General features: G+C 30.8%; 1 long non-coding RNA gene across 1 annotated transcript; it reads right to left on the bottom strand.

The window, feature by feature from the left end:
* Window positions 1–691: 691 nt before the first annotated feature.
* Window positions 692–8414, bottom strand: LOC133672301 (uncharacterized). The gene is made up of 2 exons (XR_009834830.1): window positions 7745–8414; window positions 692–1009 (listed from the first exon to the last, which is right to left on the bottom strand). It is a non-coding gene; the product is annotated as an uncharacterized LOC133672301 (long non-coding RNA).
* Window positions 8415–8940: the final 526 nt, after the last annotated feature.

Genomic DNA, 8940 nt, shown 5'->3' with positions numbered 1-8940 from the left:
TTTTTCTTGAGATTAATTTTTGCTTGAGAAGGTAACCTTCCTTTATTGACCTCTATTTTATGCACTAAAAAAGCCACCTGTGATACTTGGTTTTCCAAAGTTTGTGTATTAGTGGCCAAGGATTATACAATATCCTCTAAAAACATATCTACATTTGATGAATATTGAGGATAAAAAGTTGATTTGTGATGGATATAAGGCTAAAAAGGCTGTTGCTTTGAGGGCTGACTGTACTTCAGATTCGGGTGGTGGTTCCACTCGGGGGTGTACTGATTAGAAAATATATCATCTTTTCTTTATTGGCTATTAAATCCACCCATGACATTAACTTGAGGCATGTCATCATCTTGTAATTGAGGACATCTATTAGTAGGATGGTCCAGGAAAGAGTAGATACTGCAGACTTTGGCATGTCTAACCTATTCCAAAGCAACTTGTCTAATGAGAGATGTTAGTTCTGAAAGTTTTTTCTCAATATTAGAATATATTACCTCATTAAATCTTCTAGATGAATCAAGACAGACTCCAAATTGTTGTGAATTTGCTGCCATTTTTTAGATTAATTCTCGTGCTTCTTCTGGAGTCTTTTCTACAAGTGTTCATTCACTTGTCGTGTCAATCATGCTATGGTCTATAGGTAACAATCCCTCAAAAAAATATTGCAGCAATAACTGATAAAAAAAATTGATGATGAGGGCAGCTCACTTATAATTGATTAACAATCCCCAATATTCGTACAATGTCTTACCATTATTTTGGCGAATTCCAATGATTTCTTTTCTGAGGGTACCTGCCCTTGAAGTTAGAAAGAACTTTTCCAAAAATTTCCTTTTTAGATCATTCCATGTGGTAATAGATCCAGATTGAAGGTAATAAAGTCAATCATTCGCCTTGTCTGCCAAAGAGAATAAGAAAGCCCTTAGTTTAATTTCTTTCTCTATTACTCCTTGCGGCTTCATGGTTGAGCAAACCACATGGAATTCCTTCAAGTGCTTGTGGGGGTCCTCACCTGTATGGTCACATAAAGCAGGTAGTAAATGAATCAAACCAGATTTTAACTCAAAAGTTACATTAATATTTGGAAATTCAATGCATAAAGGCTACATGTTCACGTTGGAAGTTGATAACTCACTTAATGTCCTTTGTTTTGCCATGTTTTTTTTTTGGCACTTCTAGTTTGAGTTATTTTTTGGAATTTGCACTTAGATTTGATGAGCTTGACAGGTTATTCTTGTCTTGTGGTCTTTTTATTTGCCTTAGTTATTCTATCAATATCACATTCGAATACTAATGCACATGTACGTGAAGATCTAGGCATAAATCATTTAACTATTAAAGGAAAATTAGATAAAACTTCCCTGACAACAACGCTAAAATTTTATCGATCATTGGAACCTCCAAAATATAATTCTGACTTAATTATCACAAACAAAATAAATTATAGTATGATCGTGAAAATCAGGTCGAAGCCAAGAGAAATTTTGTTTAATCTTCCTACAATATAATGAAATAAAAAAGAATAGGTTATTTGAATGAAAAATTAAAGAAATTATAATTCTAAAAATAATAAATTGATATGTCATTTACTCAGTTTAAGGGTCCACATATCCATTCCTATAAATTTGTTGAACATTGAAGTAAAATAAATATTCTTTCATGTCAAGCAAATAAATTTGATATCCTTTAAAGCTAAGGAAAATCGATGAGATTACAAGTAACTGAATTAGACAAAGCTCTCTTATCAATTTCTTACCATCATGAGAATTTAACATTGAAAGCAATTCTCATTCACTAGGCAGTAATCTTAGGAATAAAGTCTGTGCATTTATTTTAAGCAAATATTCAAAAGCTTGACAATTTAACTTAGTTTATTCTTCTCTAATAAATCAAGATAAGAGGTGCAACAATCAAATTAATTCTTTTGCTTCTTACTCTAGTCACTAACAATAATTATTAATTAAAATAAACTAGAAAGCATACATGCCATCTCAAAACAATTCAATAAGCTTAAATAACAATCAATAGCATAATTCTGAATAAAGAAAAATAAATACTTGAATATGAAAGAATTATAATAATAATGTTACTTATCACAACTTGCTAATGTAAATTGTGTATATACCTCTTGAACTGAAATTAAATATTAGTTCACAGTTGCTAGAAAATTGACAAAAATAGAGAAGAAAATAATGTTGTAAAGCTTCTATTCAATTGTGTTCTACTCTATTTATTCTATCCATTGGCTGCCGAATTTTTTCAGAATTCTTAGGCTAATTAGAAGTCCTTATACTACTTAACTCCTTCCTTCTTTATCTGGTCCTTAAGGTTGGTTAAATCTCTCAGAATTTGTGTTAAAAATAGACTCTGCTAATGTCACAACTTTGCTATAATTCCAACTCTATTGCAACTTAAACTTTGTTTTTTACTTGGTTTGTTGCAATATCCCACCATCCCAATTGTATTCTTTCATTCATGTCATGTTAAAGGCTTGATCTACACTTTTCTTGGGTCCTAAGGCCCATAGTTTCTATGTCAGATTCTTAGCCGTAGTGGAATGCTCGACATCGTTTGTTCCCTTATCAGATCAGGAGACCAATCTCATCCTTCATATCACATTTGGATGTTTACCTTTAAAAAGTTTTTATCTGACCTTACATCCTTCATAGAAGTTGTAGTCCTTGATGTGTAGATGATTTTGGGCTTTTGAATGGTATAATTTCAATGTCTGAGCCTTAAGATATGCTCGTTTGAATCTATAGTGTGAAACTATAGAATCCTGCTGCAAGAAAGATTTCAGCTTGATTTTCTAGGTCCAATTAGACGTCCAAAAGAACTCAGATTTCAACCCATAATACCTTCATGAAAAGCTTGATATATGTAATTTAACTTTGATTCAGCCCATGTTCACATTTTGAAATTATAACTCGTTGAAAAACCTGTCACAAGAAGTAAGGTCCGAAACATAAAATGCAGAAATTCTTATATTTTAGCAATTAATTCACAAAGTATCCTAGGCATGCCAAACTCATAAAAGAACTTTCAATAAGCTCAAATAAGCTCAAAATATCTTAAAAAGCACAGTGTAAAAGAAATAAAAACATATGTATATTTCGCACTTATTACTGGGTATTGTACTTCATAATTTGTTTCAATTTACTTTCTAGGGAGTTATCTTAGTCTCATGATCCAAGTCATAAGTTTCATCCTTCAACATGATAGAGAGGTTGACTTGGTTTTTTTTAATTGATTTTATTTTCAATTTCATCCTTCAACATTAAATTAATTAACATTCAAACTTTATAATTTTCTTCGATTTAATTTCTATGAAATTATCCTGATCTCTTAACCCAAGTTTGGCAAGTTAACCCGGGTTGACTCGTGTTATTTTTTTATTTTTTTTTATTTTCCTTTTCAATTTAGTCATTCAACATTAGGCTGATTGAGAATAGGTTTTCATATTAGTTTTTTCTTTTTATATGGTTACCATGATCTTATTACCAAGGTTGTGAGTTAGGCGGTTGACTCAATTTTTTTACTTAATTTTTTTTAATCTCATTCTTCAATAGTGGATTGACTAGGGATTAGACCTCACAATTTGTTTTAGTATGCATTCTATGAGGTTATCCCAGTCTCACGACTCGGGTGGTTTTTTGTGTCGTTTTGTTTTTTAATTTTATCATTCAACATTGAGTTGATTGATAATTAAGCTTCATACCTTTTTTATTATTATTTTCTTTCTATAGGGTTATCATAGGCTCATGACCTAAGTTTGATAAGTTAACCAGGGTTGACTCAACTCATTTTTTTTAACTAAATTTATTTTTAATTTCATCATTCATCATTGAGTTGATTAAGAATTGAGTTTAATATTTTTTTTTATTTTGCTTTCTATAGGTTTATCAGGGTCTCATGACCTAAAAAGTGGATTTGGTAAGTTAACCTGAGTTGGTTCGAGTTGATCTAATATGTTCTTATTTCAATATTTAAAAACAATGATGTTGTCTTGATTTTTTTAAGTTAAAATATATTTTTATTGGTTGTTTGGATTATCTTTGAACCTGTCAAGTCAACTAAGTCATAATAAGTCAATCCCTATATGGTATAACTTTTTTTTTAGCTAAAAAACACATCAACAATACCAAGATATTTTTTTAACTTTCAAAAGAAATTTAATCTGACCCGCAGCGTAGCATAAACAATGATCTAGTAATAAAAACTAAAAGAAACTGTCATCAATTTTCCTATGTATCATAGAAGTTTCACTAATATATCCCGATATCTTTTTACCTTTAAAAAAATTTCTTATCACATAACTTCATTAGAAATAATTCTTTCAATCCAACTTCACACTCACAAATTGAACAAATAATCTCTTTCAGTAGCCATAATAAAAAAAAAACATAACATAAAATAAAGGAAAATGAAATACTAGATTGTAGAAACTGAACAAATATCTTCTCGAAGTTATATGATCACTCAAAAAAAAAAAACCAGTGCTCAATGGAACCATGTTAAACAATCCTAAAAAATAAAAAGAACTACTAAAATAAGAGAGAAGGAGGTTCATTGATACTGCATGATCATAATAATCTAAAAGAATAAGTTTAACCTAAATACAAAGAGATTATATATAAGCTAAACTGAACAAAAAATAAAAATATTATTCTACCCTTAATAAATAAAATAAAAATAACTTTATATTTCTTAAATAATTTCACTAAATTTGGATATGAGATGTGTTTAATGTGTGGGTAATAACATTGATATACATTTAAATAAAGATCCAAATAAATATTTTAAAAAATAAGTTGCAAAACAATAATTTAAAAAATTACAAAAACAAATTATAATAAACTGATTAATAACAATGACACCAAGATATTTTCTATTGATTAAAATTTTAAAAAATATATTTTTAAAATTGCTAATTCTACATAATGATTACGATCAACCCACATGGACATGATACAAAATTGAAATATTAAATTTAATAATCTAAGAATTTCTCTTTTATTTCATTTATTAAAACTAAAATCTCTTGTTGTATTTTTTAATGTTATGCACCAAACTAGAACATCTTCGTTTTTTTTTTTCACATCTAAAAAAATAACCTTAATTAGCTTTAATTGTTTTTCCGTATGTGATAGAATAATTAAGTTTCCTATAATTCAAAGCCAGCAATATAATTTTATAATATACTGTTGGATTTTAATACAATAACAAGTATTGAATTAAAATTGCTTGCACCACCATTCAATAATAACACAGGATTAAAAAAAAACATTGATGATAAATGACAAAAAAAAAAAAAGGCAACAATAATAACACAGATCTTTGTTTTTTGGTTTTTAAGAATGAATGGTTGTGTTTGTTTTGGGCTCATGTAATCTCTGGGTTTTAGATTTCATGAGCCCAAAACACTAAGTTGAAAAATATGGCATATGGATTTTGTTATCGGGTGGGCTTAGCTGACAGAGCAATTAGTTTGGATCTATGTTTGTGCACAACAAAGTTTTATTATCAAGTCTACCTATCTCTCTCTCAAGAAAAAAGAAAAGAAAAGATAAATAAATTAAAATTAAAAGATAGCAATTGATAATTCTAAGATAGAGCAGCATCCCTTCTTCCTTGGCCTTTCCCCCTAATAAACAAGTGATTCAATTCCTTGAAATATTATCAAGTCTTTAGGCTATTTAATCGACACTTATATTCCATTAAAAAAGAAATCATGTACGTGCTTGTATCAATATAATTAGTCATACAAATAGGAATATCTATATTTTTTGAAATTATTTATGAAATATTAAATTCAGAATGCATCTCAAAATGGAACATGCCATGATGGGCGGCCTTGGTTTGCATCATTGCAACGAAGATGAATGGAAAAGGGATGGTTCGAGTTGAATTTTAACGAATTATGCTCATTACATCATATTACTTACATCCTCTAATTATTAGATTTTCATTGATGGCCAGGGTTATGCCATATACTTATAAATCACTCACCTAATCTAATTATAATTACCTATGGTAAATAATTGGCTGAAGTGGGTTGGGTAAAAGTGATCTCCTAAACATCCATTTTCCAGTTAAATTGGGTAAGCATTGGTCGAACCAGAACGGCTCAATTAGACAATATTTTGATCCATATATAAAAGGGTTAGTTCAAGTCTAACCAAAACTTAATTTCATGGATATTGAAAATTAAAAACATCTAATTAGGAAAACATCTATTTTTTATAGGAAAAAAAAACTAAACTCCAGTCAAATGTCTCAGTGAAAAGCAATATTTACAGCTAATGACTTTCATATATGGCTACCTCCTTGTGAAATCTTGTTTAAAAAGCATTCGGCAATTTCAAAGGATATCATGAAGGCTTGGCAAGCAATGCTCGCTAGCTAGTGGTATAATTAGAGTATCACCAACGGGGGACCAATCATCCAATATGGGAGTCCTAATCTCTTTGTCGTTGACAATAAGAGGAAACATCCAAAGTAAAACATTAATTAATTATTAACAGTCAAATTCCTTACTGTAACAAAAGGAGAGTGGAATGTCTAAATTAAAGCGAGAGAACCTCAAATTCCATTAAACGTTACATGGTTTTCAAGCAAAGAAGATGACAATTGACAAATGCCCTTTTTTAAATGATATTGATGGATGAGAGCAGAATAAAGTGGTGTTCCATGAGGGGAATAATATATATATTATAAACAACCACTCCCATGTTAACACCAATCCCACTTCGGTCGCAGAATCTTCCTGTAATAGGACAATTAATGTAATAATTCATTAAAGCAGGGATTGTTGGTCTTCAAATTTGTTTGCTCAGATGGGTCCCAATCCAGATTCTTACGATTCTTGATTTGATGTAGCTACCTACTATGACATGAATTTCTTGGACATACATGCACCGCAAACGGATCACAGACCTGTAAAACGAGGCTCTTTTTTGCTAATTTTCTAACCCAGAAATTAAGTTGCAACCTCTTCTACTTTGAGTGATCCAGAATTAGCCCTGCATCGACTCATATGCTAATGTCTAAGTCAAGGATGTGGGTATAATAGTTCAAAGTTTGTTAATATGGTGTAGGTTGTTTTTGTAAAAATATTTTTTAATTAAAATGATAGTTTTTAAAAGATTTTTTTTAATCTTTGTTATTAGCATCTTAAAACCATAAAAAAACACATAAAAAAATTTCAATTTAATATCTCTTTAACTAAAAAACAGGTTGAAATACTTGTAGTTATGTCAAGCTATTAGTTCGATGTCTAATGGACTCAAGGGTAGCTTTTTATGTTGGGTTGGATCATGGTTGTTATTTCAAAGTGTGTAAACTCGTCGGAACTTGACATTGTATAATAGCTATCTTGGTTGATGATGACCCTATACCCTAATTTGTTATTTGGCAAAAAGGAAGAACCTATTCTCGTTTCTTCGGCTTTCAAGGAGATCCGATCTCCATTTGGCTGCTTTTAAAATAGATTGTACCTAGCTAGGTGCATGATCCCCGAATTTTTCATGTGTGCCTTGACAAAGATACGATCATGGGCATTCTTGTGAAAGTTTAAAAATTGAAACCACATGGAAACTGAGCTAGCTTCAATCTTATAAAATACACATACAGAGAGAGAGATTTGCATTGATTATTATACTAAATGCTGAAGCATGCATTAAAATACAAACTCCCATAAGGAACCAAATCTAATCTTGGTAGCTTCAAATTTGGATTAAGTACTGACCTTGATTTGAGCATGGGAAGATCCTTGACATATACGTTGTCAGTAAGAAATTCTCTGAGCCAAGAAGTTCATCGTCAAGACTAGTTAAGCTTTTGTAAGTTCCACTTTCTCCAATAAGAAACAACCCACATGCCAACTTTGTCTAGAGACATGATTTGATCTGTTCTGCAGGAAGGATCCTGTCCATCTTAGCTTTTGTCAGGTTCAACCCTACATTGAAATTCCCATTTTTGATGACCAATCCTGTTGTAATTGCTCATGGGGGGGCCTCAGGCCTTAGGCCTTAGCTAGAGAATGTAGCATTGAGAGCCACCATCCATTTGAATAGTTTCCCTCACAATGCTTCCTGGGCATTATTAATTCTACATAAATGGGCTACATTTCTGTAATTTCACACAAGAAAAAAATCAAATAGATTTTGTAACCATACTTAAAAAAAAAACTGCCACTTTTGCGACAGAAGTTTTATGAAATTGTTAAAAATATCCTATTAAATGCTCAAAATTCAGAAATGAATTGTAAAAACCTTCATCATAGCTAGCACATATATATGCCTCTCCTTTTCAATGCAAAGAAAGCTTGCAAAAATACAAAAACATCGTCACCGAAGGGCTTAAAAACAAGATCCGAGGATTCCTAGAGAATATAAACAAACAACCAAAAAACTAGAGCGTGCCATGCAAGTTCCTAATTGGAAATTTGATTAAACGATGGGGACATATATGCTTAGCAATCATGGTCTACAACATGGAGAGGGACTAGCAATAAGGTTATAGATAGTGCTTTGGGTCCACATTTGATAATCAAGCTGTACTAGATGTTAGGTTAACGGACCAGGTGTGCCCATTTTTTTCCCCTAGTAGATAACTAATCTATTCTGTTCCATCAGACAGCACTGTGCAAGTTCATATGAATATTTTTGACCTCTCATGCGTTGTTAGTACGTGCATTGATAATAGTGGTGGCTACAGTACCAATGTTATGTTTTGAACATAATGCATTGTTGAACTTTGACTATTTTATTCAAATCAATTATTTTGAGTGGGTTTACTATTGTGTTAGCTGTTATAGTTGTAGTTTGAAAAAAACTATTTTATAAAAAGTATTTTTAGTTGAGGTTAGTTTAGAAAAATATATGTTTGGTTAAAACTGTGGTTAAAATTGAGGTTGAACAAAAAGTAGTATAATATATTTGA

This window comes from Populus nigra, chromosome 14 (genome assembly GCF_951802175.1).
Source record: "Populus nigra chromosome 14, ddPopNigr1.1, whole genome shotgun sequence".
Lineage (NCBI taxonomy): Eukaryota > Viridiplantae > Streptophyta > Magnoliopsida > Malpighiales > Salicaceae > Populus > Populus nigra.
Note: the sequence above shows the minus strand (reverse complement) of the source record. Positions and strands in the feature narration are given on the sequence as shown.